This window comes from Prionailurus viverrinus, chromosome B4 (genome assembly GCF_022837055.1).
Source record: "Prionailurus viverrinus isolate Anna chromosome B4, UM_Priviv_1.0, whole genome shotgun sequence".
In the NCBI taxonomy this organism is placed as follows: domain Eukaryota; kingdom Metazoa; phylum Chordata; class Mammalia; order Carnivora; family Felidae; genus Prionailurus; species Prionailurus viverrinus.
This window is the reverse complement of record NC_062567.1, coordinates 7,900,001-7,914,962: the sequence shown is the minus strand read 5'-3', so window position 1 is coordinate 7,914,962 and position 14,962 is coordinate 7,900,001. Positions and strand designations below refer to the sequence as shown.

The 14,962-nt window shown below is 44.0% G+C and overlaps 1 protein-coding gene and 1 long non-coding RNA gene across 5 annotated transcripts in view; one reads left to right on the top strand and one right to left on the bottom strand.

The window, feature by feature from the left end:
- Window positions 1–11,006, bottom strand: part of PROSER2 (proline and serine rich 2) — a 46,005-nt gene extending 34,999 nt beyond the window's left edge. The window contains exons 1-2 of one of the 3 annotated variants that reach the window (XM_047867866.1): window positions 10,350–10,472; window positions 185–369 (exon numbers count right to left, since the gene is read on the bottom strand). The gene's annotated coding sequence lies outside the window, so the exon portion shown is untranslated. Of the gene's footprint in view, window positions 1–184; window positions 370–10,349; window positions 10,489–10,945 lie in introns of those variants that run through there. The other 2 variants (XM_047867867.1, XM_047867865.1) reach the window with 2 other exon arrangements.
- A 1,036-nt stretch (window positions 11,007–12,042) lies between these two features.
- LOC125169858 (uncharacterized) overlaps window positions 12,043–14,962 on the top strand; it is a 38,966-nt gene continuing 36,046 nt past the window's right edge. For both annotated transcript variants that reach the window (XR_007153816.1, XR_007153815.1), the window contains exons 1-2: window positions 12,043–12,088; window positions 12,250–12,619. This is a non-coding gene — a long non-coding RNA (uncharacterized LOC125169858). The remainder of the gene's footprint in view (window positions 12,089–12,249; window positions 12,620–14,962) is intronic.

The window sequence follows — 14,962 nt, the reverse complement described above, 5'->3', positions numbered from 1 at the left end:
AATATCCTTAAATCAGACCTTTGATCTAAAAGAAAAGCTCTTAGGGGCACTTGGCTCAGTAGGTGGAGCATGCACCTCTTGATCTTGGGGTTGTGGGTTCAAGTCCCACGTTGGGTATAGAGTTTACTTAAAAATAAAATATGAAAAAAAATAAAAGTTTAAACACTTAGGAGTTATTTCATACATCATAAGTTCGGGGGCACCTGGGTGGCTCAGTCAGTTAAGCTTCTGATTCCGGTTCAGGTCTGATCTCGCTGTTGGTGGGATGGAGCACCGCATGGCCCTCTGTGCTGACAGCTCAGAGCCTGGAGCCTGCTTCAGATTCTTTGTCTCCTTCTCTCTCTGTGCCTCTCGCTCTCAAAATTATAACTAAACATAAAGTAAAAATAAAACATGGTAACTTCGTTGTGGTGACCCATCCTTTATCATATCCATAGACCAAAGCGGTCAAATTTAGGACAAGGTACTCTCATTCAACCTATATATTTCATATATATTTTGGTCAATGGCAAATGAAGAGCACAGGGGAAGTAACTTTAAATACAGCCATAGAGGAGATGCTTCACTTAGCTTCACGAATTATGATCTGTTAAAATTATGATCTGTTGGTGCCAATAAATACATTAGACTCACCCAACCAGTAATGCTTCCCAGTATTAACATGTAATAAATATCAGTATAAATGCATGCATGTGTACATCTGTAAGTGTAATCCACACCCAAAATTAACTTAAAAAATAAGCCCCTAACAAATAAACGGCTGAAGTAAAATAGATACATAGTAACTATTCTTTAGTAGAGGCTTTTCTCAATGTCGAGAAAACAAAAACCTTGGAAAGACAAGAAAGCTTCCAAAAAATACTCAGAAAGCCAACTGGCAAACTGGGACTGGACCCCAGCCCTGAAGATCAAAGGAAAATCTTCCTCAGGCAGAAGCTGGTCGGTGCTGGGGGTAGAGACTTAGTTTTATTCTGGAATTTTAAATTGTTGATGCAGTCAACAGTTCAGCATCTTTTCCATGCAATTTTTGCTTTTCCTCTGAGTTGGTTTTCTTCCTCTTCCCACTAAAACATCTTCTGTAAGAATTTAGGGCCTTAAACTCTAACTGGCACTCAAGGGTATTAAATACAATTATACATTTTAAAGACTGGTAATTTTACTTCCCCAGAACAATTACCACGCTTTCATTTAGACTTTTTTTTTCTTTTGAAAAGCTCTTTCTGAACCATGTCAAAAGCCAAGATTCATTTCAGACTGTCTCAACTGTGAATAGTGTTTCAGCTATTTATAGGAGACGGTAACTTACTGAGGGCGGCAGCACATGAGAGTAACTGATTCGCCTACATTTAAGCAAACAAGTTCAGGGTAGAGGCCTCACCTAGCTAGGCTGGGTTAACAGGCCCTGAGGGCCTCCTACCGGCCCTTTCCTATCACCGAACAGAAGATGTGGAAATTAGATTTTCCCAAAATGAAACCTCATCTGAAAACAACCTTGAAGGGGCACCTGCTCAGTGGCTCAGTAGGTTAAGCCTTCCAACTTCGGCTCGGGTCATAATCTCAGGGTTCATGGGTTCCAGCCCCGAATTGGGCTCTGTGCTGAGAGCTGGGAGCCTGGAGCCTGGAGCCTGGAGCCTGGAGCCTGGAGCCTACTTCGGATTCTGCATCTCCGGCTCTCTCTGCCCCTCCCCCAATGGCACTCTGTCTCTCTCCCAAAAATAAATAAACATTAAAAAAAAAAAAAAAAAGAAAACAACCTTGACTACATTTCAGAGGAGTTCCTTGTGACAAAAAGGAATGACCCACACAACATGAGGAAGCAAACAGAAAAGCTTCAACAAGAGCAAAATCTAGTTCTATTCTTATTCTTAGCTCATCAAAAAAAAAAAAAAAAGTGACATTCTATACGCCCATTGCATTTCTGGATTCTTAAATTTAAAAAATTTTTTTTCTATTTTAATTTTTTTTTTTTGAGAGAGAGGGGGATGGGGAGAAGGGGCAGAGAGAGAGAGGGGGAGAGAGAGAGAGAGAATCCTAAGCTCCACACTGTTAGCACAGATGCCAGGCTCGATCCCATGAACTGTGAGATCATGACCTGAGCTGAAACCAAGAGTTAGATGCTTAGCCGACTGAGCCACCCGGGCTCCCCTTAAACAAATTTTGTAAAAGAGAAGAAAATGCCCATTTAACTTCTACTTTTGTTAAACAGGTTTGTATGCTTTCTCTGAATTTATTCAGCAAATATTACCAGAGCACCCACTACATGCTACAATGGGGAGATAAAATGTCGTACTTCTTACTTAGAAGTAATAATTATGTCTTATTATTGAGTAATGCTATTTTTTTCTGAGAAACTAAAAATTCTTAGTTGAATGTTTCTTTCATCCTCACAACAAAAGTAAAGCTGAGGTAATGCACATTTATGTAGCACTGGTGTTTATAACACCTGGTTAGACTGGAAGTAGAGATCTGACTGACATAAGCTTGTCTCAGATGGTACAGATCTAAATCCAAGCGAGGGGGGAGCAAAGCTCACACAAGACACCCTGCTGGGTCAACCCACCCACTGCCTCGGACATTTAACTCCCTCTTCCAAGACCTCCTATAGCCAGCCCTGCTGCTTGGATATGTAGACAGAGGCTCCCTTCTTAGACACTTCCTGGGAACACCTTCTGTAAGAACTTACATCCCAATAAAATGGGAATTAGCTAAGAAATAAACAATATTTAAATGCACGGTTTTTACATGAGTTTTCCAAGTTCACGGACTGCATGCTTACAAGGGTTGAAAAGGGAAGGGTCTAACAAGCCCACCGTTATTAAATTGAAATCACATAAAGTTGCCATTTGTGTAGGTCAAAAATAGACGGATATTGGTAATTTTACATGGTGAACCTAACGTTCTTGGAATAGAACTGATAACTAGCCACGGCAAAAAAAAAAAAAAAAAAAAAAGTATTCTTTAAAATGAAACTGTAGTGTAAGTATGGTTTTACTCCATGTTGATACTAAAATGTTTTTTCTCTGAAGACACCTCTAACATCACACAAGGAGTCTGCAGGGGGAAAGAATATATTCACCATGCACACAATATATTCACCATGCATACATTGTAAAGACATCTGATTCGTAAAGTGAAGTTGCCTGCACTCGTAGGAGCTCAGTCAACAAAGTCATTGGTCATCTAGGGTGTGTGGAGGGCAATTTAACATACAAGGAAACTATGGTCTGAAACCCGTAAGTCGATTTGGCAAGTCAGAAAGAGCTGGGTCCAGGTCCTTCGTTCTCTGCTCTGGGATAATGGGTGGGGTTTTGTTTTTTTTTTTTAAACTCTTCTTGCACCAAAACATCTATTCAGGATTTGGCATCTTTGGCACCATCCCCTTGTTTGTACCATCTTATCTCCTATTTCCATCCTCCCTTCCTCAACCCTGAACATCCCATTCAACGTCAAGTTACTCCCTGGGTATACAGACGTCTACGCCACAGTGAAGCCAGAAGACGGGACCTGCTGTCATAACCCAACCCGCACGCCTTCCATGGTTCATGGCCTCAGACACAAGGCTAAACTCCTCAGTGTTGTAACCAAATCCACATTTCTATCATTCTGATTTTCCAGCAGCCTCCCCTTGTTGGCCCAGCTCCACCATTACATCCTCCAACAGGTATTCTGATGCCCTGAAGGAAAGAGCATCTCTGCCCTCTGCTCCCAAAAGAGAGCAGTGGGCCTCTGCTACGGATTCCTATGGACGTTTATCCTACCTCCTTTATTAGGTCAGCGCTTTCTCAAAGCCAAGGACCACACCTTATCCTTCTCTATATTCCCCACCGTGCCTACCATGGTAGGAACTTAAATGTTCGCTAAAGTTCCTCAAACCCTCTGAATCTCTACAGGAAAAAATACCAAGCGCACCATTTTGGAAGGAAGCAAGTGACCAAACTCGCCTGGGTATAGTCTAGCATAAAAGCACATGCATCTTTTTTTCCTACACGAGATAATTTCTTTAAGCAAAATTGGGCAACACAAACTATTTTAAGTGCACTCACAGAATTAGGTTTGTAAAAGAAAGCGGTCATGAATCCTTAATTTATCCTCTTTAGTTTCAAGGTCTGAGGGGCCTGAGAAGTCATTTAGTCCTACCCGAAATTTCGCAGACCAGCAAACCAAGTTCCAGAAATGCAAAGTGAGGAACCCTAGAAAATAGGAGGAAGACGCCCTCACTTCCAGCTGAGTGCTGCTCTTTTTCCCTAAGTCAGGCACTATTAATCTGTTAATTAAAAAAAAATAAAATAAAATAAAACGTAGCTGCAGACATCAAAAAAGAAGCATGTAAGGACTGGTATGTCTGTATACCCAGTGACTAGCTCAGGGCACAGCACAGTGCAGATGGTCAGGCTACAAATATTGCTTGAATGAACAAAGGAACACCTGAGGCCTTTGGAACAATAACTAAAATGGGCAGAATATTAAATATTTCAAAGCTCTAGTCAGAACATTAGTCCCCTAGGAGGAGCAGCAGAAGCCTGCAAAAAGAGGCTGGGGAAAAAAAAAACCCAAAACAACAGAATGAAGGTTTCAGAAGGAACATAACACACAAACCAAGCCCTATAAAAATAACTACACTGGGGCACCTGGGTGGCTCAGTCGGTTAAGCGTCTGACTCTTGGTTTCAGCTCAGGTCATGATCTCAAGGTTTGTGGGTTCGAGCCCCACGTCTCTTAGTGCGGAGCCTGCTTGAGATTCTCTCTCTCCCTCTTTCTCTGCTCCTACGACGACTTGCACGCTCTCTCTCTCAAAATAAATAAATAAATAAATAAACCTAAAAAAAGTAACCACACTCACTCACATGCAAGATTTTGGCAATATAAAAGCTACTACAAAAGCAAATCAAGTCCTTGAAAAGCTATTTCTCCAAAGAAGACCTGTTAAGTGGCTAACAAGCACATGAAAAGTTGTTCAACACGATTAGTCATTAGGGAAACGCAAATCAAAACCACAGTGAACTGCCACTTCATGGCCACAAGGATGGCAATTTAAACACACACAAACACAAACACACACACATACAGAAAATGACAAATGTTGGCGGGACGTGGGGGAATTGAACCCTCACGTGTTGCTGGCAAGAATATAAAATAGTGTAGATGCCATGGAGAATGATCTGGTGATTCCTTGATAGGTTACACTTAGAATTACTATCTTACTCAGGAATTTCACTCTTAGGTGCAGACCTCCAAAGAGTTAAAACAAGTGTTCAAACAAAAACTAGTAAACAAATGTTCATAGCAGCACTACTCACAACAGCTGAAAGGTAGAAACAATCCAAATGTCTACAAACTGATAAATGGGTCAACAAATTGTGGTCTATCCAATGAAATATTATTCAGCCACTTAAAAAATGGATGAAGTATGGGACGCCTAGGTGGCTCAGTCAGTTGAGCGTCCGGCTTCTGCTCTGGTCATGATCTTGTGGTCTGTGGGTTCGAGCCCTGCATCAGGCTCTGTGCTGATGGCTCAGAGCCTGGAGCCTGATTCTGTGTCTCCCTCTCTCTCTGCCCCTCCCCTGCTCACGCTCTGTGTCTTAAATAAATAAATAAATAAATAAATAAATAAATAAATAAATAAATAGGATGAGGTACCAATGCATGCTATCACATGGATGAATCTTGAAAGCATTGCTAAGTAAAAGAAGCCAGCCACAAAAGACCACATACTGTATGATTCCATTTATATGAAATATCCAGAACAGGGAAATCCATAAAGAAAGAAAGCAGATTAGTGGTTGCCAGGGGCTGGAGTAGGGAGGAAATGGGGAGGGACTGCTTACAGGAATGGGGTTTCCTTTCAGGGTGATGTAAAAGTTCTGGAACTAGATAGTGGTGAAGGCTGCACAACACTGTGAATTTACTTTTTTCTTTTTTCACACATTAAATAAGTGCAGTTTACTGAATGTCAGTTATACTTCAGCAAAGGCATTTAAAAGAAAATAAAAGGGATGGGAAAAGATACACCAAGCCAATATTCACAGCAGCAACGAGAAGATCACTTCTGGCTATGTTACATCAGGCAAAATAGATTTTAAGGCAAAATCCTCATTAATGGTGAAGATAACTACGTAATAGTAAAAGTTCAATTCCTATTAGACACTGTATTGTCTACCAATATAAACTTACAAATGCACATTGTTAGATATTAACATATAAAGTAGTAGGCACAAAGCCTCAGAATATTTTCTAGCTTAAAATACAAGGAGAGGGGCGCCTGGGTGGCTCAGTCGGCTAAGCGTCCGACTTCAGCTCAGGTCATGATCTCACAGTTCGTGGGTTCGAGCCCCACGTCGGGCTCTGTGCTGACAGCTCAGAGCCTGGAGCCTGTTTCAGATTCTGTGTCTCCCTCTCTCTCTGACCCTCCCCGTTCATGCTCTATCTCTCTCTGTCTCAAAAATAAATAAACGTTAAAAAAAAATTAAAAAAAAAATACAAGGAGATAGAGGGACGCCTGGGTGGCTCAGTCAGTTAAACGTCCGACTTCGGCTCAGGTCATGATCTTGGGGTTCGTGGGTTCAAGGGTTCGAGCTTCATGTCAGACAGCTGGGGGCTTGGAGCCTGCTTCGGATTCTGTGTCTCCCTCTCTCTGCCCCTCCCCACTCACACTCTCACTCTCTCAAAAACTAAACATTAAAAAATATACAAGGAGATATTGACAAAGCCCCCATTACAGTGGTATCTTTCAATATAGATCTTCCTCGACTTATGATAGGATTATATCCCAATGAACCCATATTGCGTTGAAAATATTTTAAGCTGAAAATGCATTTAATACATGGAACCTACCAAACATAGCCGAGGCTACCTTAGAAGTACTCAGAACACTCAGAGTAGCCTATAGTTGAGCAAAAATCCTCTAACACGAAGCCTACTTGATAATGAAATGCTAAGTATCTCACATAATGTACTGAACACTATGCTCAAAGAACAGAATGGCAGGATAGGGTTGTCGGTGGATGGATGTCTGTCCTCGGCTGCCGGCTGCCTGGGAGCTGCGTCTCACTGCCCAGCATCCGAGGGAGGACTGACCACAGGTCGCTAGCCCGGGACAAGATCCATATTCCAAATACCAAGTATGGTTTCTACCGAATGTGTACCACTTCTGCACCATCGTCAAGTCTAAAAACCATCAAGTCAGGGACCTCTTGTACCCCTCTCAGTTACTGACATGTTAAGTGGACACAAAGTTAGTGAGGAATAATTCAATTAATAAGGTTCATTTAGTGGATATCTGCAGATCTCTACAGAAAACATTTTTTTGATGTTTATTTATTTATTTTTGAGAGAGAGAGAGAGAGAGAGAGAGAGAGGCAGAGAGAGACGGAGACAATCCCAAGCGGGCTCTGCACTGTCAGCACAGAGCCCGACACGGGGCTCGAACTCCTGAACCGTGAGATCATGACCTGAGCCAAAATCAAAAGTCTGAGGCTTAATTGACTGAGCCACCCACATGCCACTCTACAGAAAACAAATTAAAGAAAACACATTCTTCTCAAACACATCGAACGTGCGTGTACTCGATGCCACCGATGTGTACACTTTAAAATGATAAACTTGATAATATATATGTATTTAGTACAACTTAGGAAATAAAGAGATTCAAGTCTTCACAGTGCTAGGATCTTTGGAAATATCCAGTCTGAAGATCTGCATTCATAAAGTGCTATCACCGCTCTCTCCAACAAGGGGGAATGTTCTGCCCTACACATTCCTTTACCACGAATCCTGACCGCATGGATTATAAACCCAGCACCTACTTTCTTGAAATAGGTTTCAATATTAATGCTGCGAGTCTAGAAGGGGGACAAGGGCGTTACTGAGAGGCGCAGCCTCACTGCGGCTCTCCACAGAGGCTACTTACTACTAGTGAGTCCACTCTAGTGATCCTGCTGTGCCAGTGTGGACAGAGGCTTTTCTGCAATGGCCAGCAGACGCACTCAACGACTCAAGGGGGGCGTGCTGTGGTGTCTCACGGCAGAGCGGCAGGGCCCGTCCGCAGAGCACGCAGGCAGCTAGGAAGCCACCAGCATCACGACCAGAAAGGGCAACGGAAACTGAAATGCAATGCTGCCCTTCGGCGAAGCAAAGAGCTCAAGTTCTGGGATGCTCCTAGGATTCCCTGGCACCTACCCCCGCATGGCCTCCATGCCCCTGGCGGCTGTCCCGCAACTGTGAGATAAGGTGCACCTGAACTTCTGTTCCAGAGGCTCTCCTGTTCTTAGCTCTGCTCCACCCAAGACTTTCACCTCTCTCCCTTCAGGCTTCAAGGCTCCACTCTACCTCATGGGGTTAGTTATTTGAGATGATCGTTAGAATCAACACAGGGTGCCAACTACAGGCTCCTTAGGTGTCTGAGAACTTTGGAACCAGGGCCAGGTGTATCTTCAGCTCCTGATGAAGGCTTACTTGATCTGATTTTAATCAGTCTGGGCCATATGGCTGTTATCTAGATATGTCTGTGTGCCCAAGAATGAACTCAGAACTCAGCCTGGTGTATGTGGTCAGTCTCTAAATATCACTGAACGAATTAATGAACACTTAGCCCCTGCACCAAAGTAGGCAAAGGGGGACTGTCATAGAGTCTGACACACTCCAATCTTCTTAAAAGCATCTCTCGTCTTTCCAGCCTTTTCTAAATTATTACTAGCCAATATTACTCTAATTTTGCCTTCCTGATTTTTAGTAATGGAGAAAACATGTTGCTTTTAGATTATTAGTGTCCAAAATTTTCAAAGAAAAGCTCATTTGAAACGCCGTTACCAAGGAACCTATCCAGTCACTTAAAAGTGGCTCTTATTGGTCTGGGCAAGAAAATACACAAGATTCCATACATACGCTGTCAAGTCTGGCAAGAAAGATTTGAGACAACTTCCGTCCTTCCCACCCAATCCCAAGTAAATAGGGCATTTGTTTGTATTTCCACATTGGCCTCATGAACGAAAATACCTCCTCCACCTAGAAAAACAATCTGTAACATTCAGACATGGAACTTTGAGGGCTAACTTTTTAGTGCATGCTAGAACCCTAAGTATGCAGTGCTTTAGAAAATAAAGTAGAAAAGTATCTTTAATAAACATCTCTTCGGTGAGCATCTTTCTCAAGTTTACACTTACACCTGGCTTGGTGTTTCTGTGTTTTTCAGAAATACAGATTAAAAGAAAAAATGTTCTCCATTAAAATTAGAGCCAGAAGGAACTTTCTTCCTACAGTCTTCCTGCAACAGACCTGAACGTTTGTTTTATTCTGCTGGGGGGCGGGGAGGGAGACACAAAAAATGACTTTCCTTTAAAGTTTTCTGCTGTGTACCAACTATCCTGCCTGGCAAAGAGTTAAAGAGTTTTCTGAGGTTAGTTCCTGCGGTTAAAAAAAAAAAAAAAAAAGTTAGATGCTTAAATTTAGACTCCGTAAAACAATACTGGGAAACTTAAAAAGCCTTGGAGAAATACTGGACTTTACTGTATTGCCTTTTGTTAAATTGCATCATTTCGGCCACATTTTCTTCTCCTGTTTTAATCCCTTCCGGCCCGGATTCACTGCAGATCCTACGCATTCCCACTTGATTCGGTTACCTGCTGGTGGTCCGGCCCTCGGAGGTGGGGGTGGGGACAAAAATCTACTGGTCACTCGCGCAGGACCCAAGCTTAACAGGTGGCTTTGGCTACCTCCTGTCAATATTAGCCTCCTACCCTCCTCTCCGCAGGGGTAAGGAGCAGAGCTCCCGGGAGTTCGAGGACCGCGGCAGCAAGGCAGGCGACGAGTCCTGGAACGACTCCGGGGAAGGGCCGTGGGGACAGGGGAAGGATATTAGGGACAACTCGTAACCGCTCTGCGCCCAAAGCTAAACACGTGCCTCGGACTACCTTGCGCCCCCCAAACAGGACATCCTCGGCGCCGAAAATAGCCGCGTTCTCCCCACCTCCCCAATTTAGGGCGCAACCGAATCCCTGAAATCCCAAAGGGAGGCACTGGGTTTCCCGTAGGTGAGGCCACCGGGTCGACTAGGGTCCCTCGGATTGCGCGTCTTTCCTAACTTCCAGGAGGTTGGGCAAGCGAGGTGGAGGGAAGCAGCGCGCAAGAAGAGATCCACGCAATCAGGGCACCGGCGGGGCAGCGTGGGAAGTACAGAGAACTGGGCCACAAGAAAAATGGGTCACCCTCATCTATCTGAAACCCACCCGAGCCCAAGCCTCCCTCTACAGACTCCAAACGGCGCCCCGCTCACCGACGTGCCAGGCGAGGTCACCGGCTGCCAGGGCACCCTCCCGCCTCTCGGACCCAGTAGGGGATCGCACGGTCCGAACTCACCTGGAAGGAGCCTCCGCCCCGGGGACCGCAGGTGCCCACCCGGACCGCGACCCGGAGCCCTCGCGCCGCCCGCTCCCGGGTCAGCCCGCGCGCGCGCCTCGCCGACAGTCCCAGGCCGCCCGGCCGCGCGCTCCCGCCGCCGCCCGGCGCTCGCACCTCTGCCGCGCGCTCCCCACCGCACGCTCACAGGCAGGCCGCGCTCTCGCCGTCCCGCGCTTCCACCCGCGCCGCGCCCTCGCACCCCCGCCCCTCGCTCCCTCCTCCCCCACACGCCGCGCGCTCGCTCCTGCGCGCTGCACCGCCCCGCCGCGCGCTCCCCGCCGGGGCTCAGCCCCCCAAAACACTCAGCGCGCGCCCGGGCCATTTAAAGGGACAGGCCCCCGCGCCGGAGCTGCCCCGCGGCCGCCTCTCGAAGGGGTCCTCGGTCGCCGCGCGAGGTCTGAATTTGGGGACCCTCCCCTCCCCCGGCGCCACCTTCGAGCTACACCCGCCGAGAAGAGCAATAGGGTCTGCGTCTGGAGCTCCGACAGGGTCGTCGTCAGCTTTGAGAGGGCGTGTTACTCGATAGTAGCTCCCAAGTACGGACTATTTATTACCCTCGGAGGAGCCATGTAACGCACACGTTATTTCAGGCAGTCCTTAGTACGAGCCCCTGATTTCTGTGCCCCTTTTTGCACCGAGGGAAAACTGAGGTCCAGAGAGGCGAAGAAACTCCTCCCGCGGCTCCTGACCCCATTGCTCGGTGCTATTTTCTTCTCCGTGGCTGTGGAAATAACGACTGAGGTTAATAGCCGATGGTGGAAGGCTTTCATTAAGTTGTTGAGAGCTAATGTGACCAGTGTTTCCACGGGGCGGCACAGCTCTCGAGGGAGGGAGAAAGCAAGAATTACGGGGCTTTATTAATTGTAGGGTTGGTTGTGCACCCAGCCGGCAGGCATTCTGAAACCCGTGTTCCGAAATGCTGTGTGTGTGTGTGCGCGCGCGCACCCGCATCCCCATTTTACAGAAAACGGGGGAAGGAAGTGGCCGCACGGAATGACTGAGTCACGGCGGCGCTCAGGGCCGAGCCCCAATACCTTCGTCCTTAGCTCATTTCTTTGCCCTCCCCAGGAAGACGGACCTGATTAAAGGAGAGACACCTTTTTCACTAATAACACATTGGCCTCAACTAACTCCCTGCATCTTTAATTAATGTTTACAAAGCGCTTTAATCTACCCAACATGCTGGTTAATTAGGCAAGTATTATTATCCGCCCCTTTCTGAACCCAATCCAGGAGGGAATCAATACTGCCGGTCCTTAATCCTTGATGAATAATGGGTCTAAGCTTTCTGCTGTTTATTTATTTATTTTTGAACATATTGTGTTAAATACTAATTCATTTAGCATGAATTGGCTTAGTAAAAATTAAATATTAAACACCCGCCAGTGAGAGGTAATATAGGTAACCCTTGTCTTTAAGGATTTCGGATAAAGAAAAAAGACATTTTGTCAAGTGCTTCCCAGAATTCTTTTTTTAAACATTTTTTTTTAACGTTTATTTATTTTTGAGAGAGAGAGAGAGAGAGAGAGAGGCAGCACAAGCAGGGGAGGGGCAGAGAGAGAGGGAGACACAGAATCTGAAGTAGGCTCCAGGTTCTGAGCTGTCAGCACAGAGCCTGACGACGTGGGGATTGAACCCACAAACCGCGAGATCATGACCTGAGCCAAAGTCAGAAGCTAACTTACTGAGCCACCCAGGTGTCCCTTTTTTTCTTTTTATTATTGTGCTTTTTGCTTGGTTAAGTTTTCATGATATGTAAACTTATGTTTGGCTTACTTTTTTAAAGTTTACTTAAAATCTCCGATTTACACATTATCTTTTGTGTAGAAATTAAATTTTACTCTGTCTTTTCTTACAGATGAAGAAGAGATAAAAAGGAAGAAGCTGAAGGATGATGGGAGTAGGAAGGAAGAGAAGAAAAGAAGAAGGCAAAAACCAGCCAACCGAACACCACTATCACCACCAAAAAAAAAGAGGTGGGAAATGAACAGGGATGAAAGTTTCAAGCAGGTGGCTTTGGGGCCATGAGCCCAGCCCCTGGCCAGCACACACCCCAGAGCTTTGTGGGAATTACAAACAGGTGGACCTTCCTCGAGCTGGTGCAGACCCACCCAGGGCCGCCACGTGACTACCTGAGCACAGACCGGCTTCCAGTCCCCGGTGCGCCCTTGTCTAGGCACCTCTGTGCCCACGGAATGACACAAACGGACTAAACAACACAATGAGAGGTAAGAAGACAAGAAATAGCTTAGAGGGGTAATTTAAAAAGAGTTATTCATGAAAGTACTTAGATGACGTCAAGGGAGAAAAAAGGAACAAAGAAACATCTGGTTAAGTCTTTGTATCTCCTATTGTTATTACTTTAAAAGCCATGGAATTTATAAAATTTTACTTTATGTTCACTGGAGTTTTATATGTCTTCTGAGGCTGCTCTTTGTTAAGAGAATCCTGGCAATCCATGACCCCCCAAACATTAGACAAATATTATTATGAACTTTGTGTCATGAAAATTTTTGAAGTAAACTAGAAAAATTAAGCTGAACGTACATTTTTGTTTTATAAAAATAATTACTGTGTAGCGTCCACTTGAGAAACTGCAATATCCGTGATGGCCACTAGAGGGGGCACACACGAAAGAAGAATGGGTAGTAATTTTCATGTTTTCTTTACTAAAAGAATATAGCATTTTAGAGCTGAAAGAGGAGATCCAGAAGAAATGATTTTACTTTATGCCTCTGCCACTCAGATGTGCAATTTTGAGCTGCTTTTCCTATTTGAGACTCAGCTCCTCATCTGTACAACGAGGCTACTAACACCTACCCTGGGGAAGGTGAAAATAAAATTATTATTAAATTTTTAAAAAATGTTTATTTTTGAGACAGAGTGTGAGCAATGGAGGTTCAGAGAGAGAGAGAGAGAGAGACAGAGAGAGAGAGACAGAATCTGAAGCAGGCTCCAGGCTCTGAGCTGTGAACACAGAGCCCAATTCAGGGTTCGAACTCACAAACTGTGAGATCATGATCTGAGCCCAAGTGGGGTGTTCAACCAACTTAGCCACCTAGGCACCCTGAAGACAAAATTATTTTAACATTGACCTGAATAAACAGCAGATGAGAAGAGTTAAGAAATGGAGAAAAATATGATAAATTGCACCGTTTTTAATTGAAACATAGTTCAGGACTATAATAATTAAAAGTGTCAACAGAACAGTAACAGATGTTGAGTGATACAAATAATAGAATAGAATCAATAATCCAGAAAAGGATAGTGTTGGTATAGTGTTGACTGTGAGATGTGATGACAGAGTCATCTAAAATAAATTTAAAAAGGACAGATTCTCAATAAACAGGCTTTAGAATCTAAACTAGTAATTTGAAAAAATACTCACTGTAAGCCTTACCTTTCATTATGTGCTAAAACAAATTTCAGCTACATTAAAGAATTTTATTTAAAAAAATTTTTTTTTCAGCGTTTATTTATTTTTGGGACAGAGAGAGACAGAGCATGAACGGGGGAGGGGCAGAGAGAGAGGGAGACACAGAATCGGAAACAGGCTCCAGGCTCCAAGCCATCAGCCCAGAGCCCGACGCGGGGCTCGAACTCACGGACCGCGAGATCGTGACCTGGCTGAAGTCGGACGTTTAACCGACTGCGCCACCCAGGCGCCCCTAAAGAATTTTAAAACTAGGAGGAAATTTAGTCAGATATTTTTGTGATCTCAAGATGAGGGAAGAAAAGAAATGGAAAAATCATAGATAAAATGGCCATTAGACTAGATCACATAAAAAATTTTAAATCCTGACAACTAAAAATATTGTGAACAAAATTTGGAAAGAAAAAAACTCTATACAACTATGCATAACAAATCTGACAGTTAATATCATCCTCAATACAAGAATACCCATAAATTGACAAGAAAACTTAAAAAACTCAATGGGGAAATTACCACAAAAATAGTAATTGATTAGCTCCCTCTCTCTGTGTGTATTATATTTTAAAGTGTTTGGACTAGCTAGTAATTGAAAAAGTAAAAATTTTAAATTGTATATAGTATCCCCATTAGAAAATAGTTTCTTAGGTTTTAATATTCAATAATGACAGGGGTGCAGTGAAATGGGAAATTTTGTATACTATTAGTGGAAGCATAAATTAATATAACTTTACTGGAAAGCAATTTTATAAAATATTTCCCAGCTTCAAAAATGTTTATACACTTTGATCATATATTTCCGTATCTGTATGGAATTCTATAGAAGTAGTCAGAAACGAGCACAAAGATGTGTGCCTAAGGATGTATACTGCTGTCTCCTTTTTATAACGTCACAAAATTGGAAACAACCAAATATCCAAAATTGGAGAGAGATAAAATATTAACAGCTTTTTAAATTGAGGACTTTTTCTGGGGTGCTGCAGTGGCTCAGCTGGTTAAGCATCTGACTTTGGCTCAGGTCACGATCTCATGGTTTGTGAGTTTGAGCCCCGCATTAGGCTCTGCGCTGACAGCTCGGAGCCTGGAGCCTGCTTCGCATTCTGTGACTCCCTCTCTCTCTACCCCTCCCTCACTCATGCTC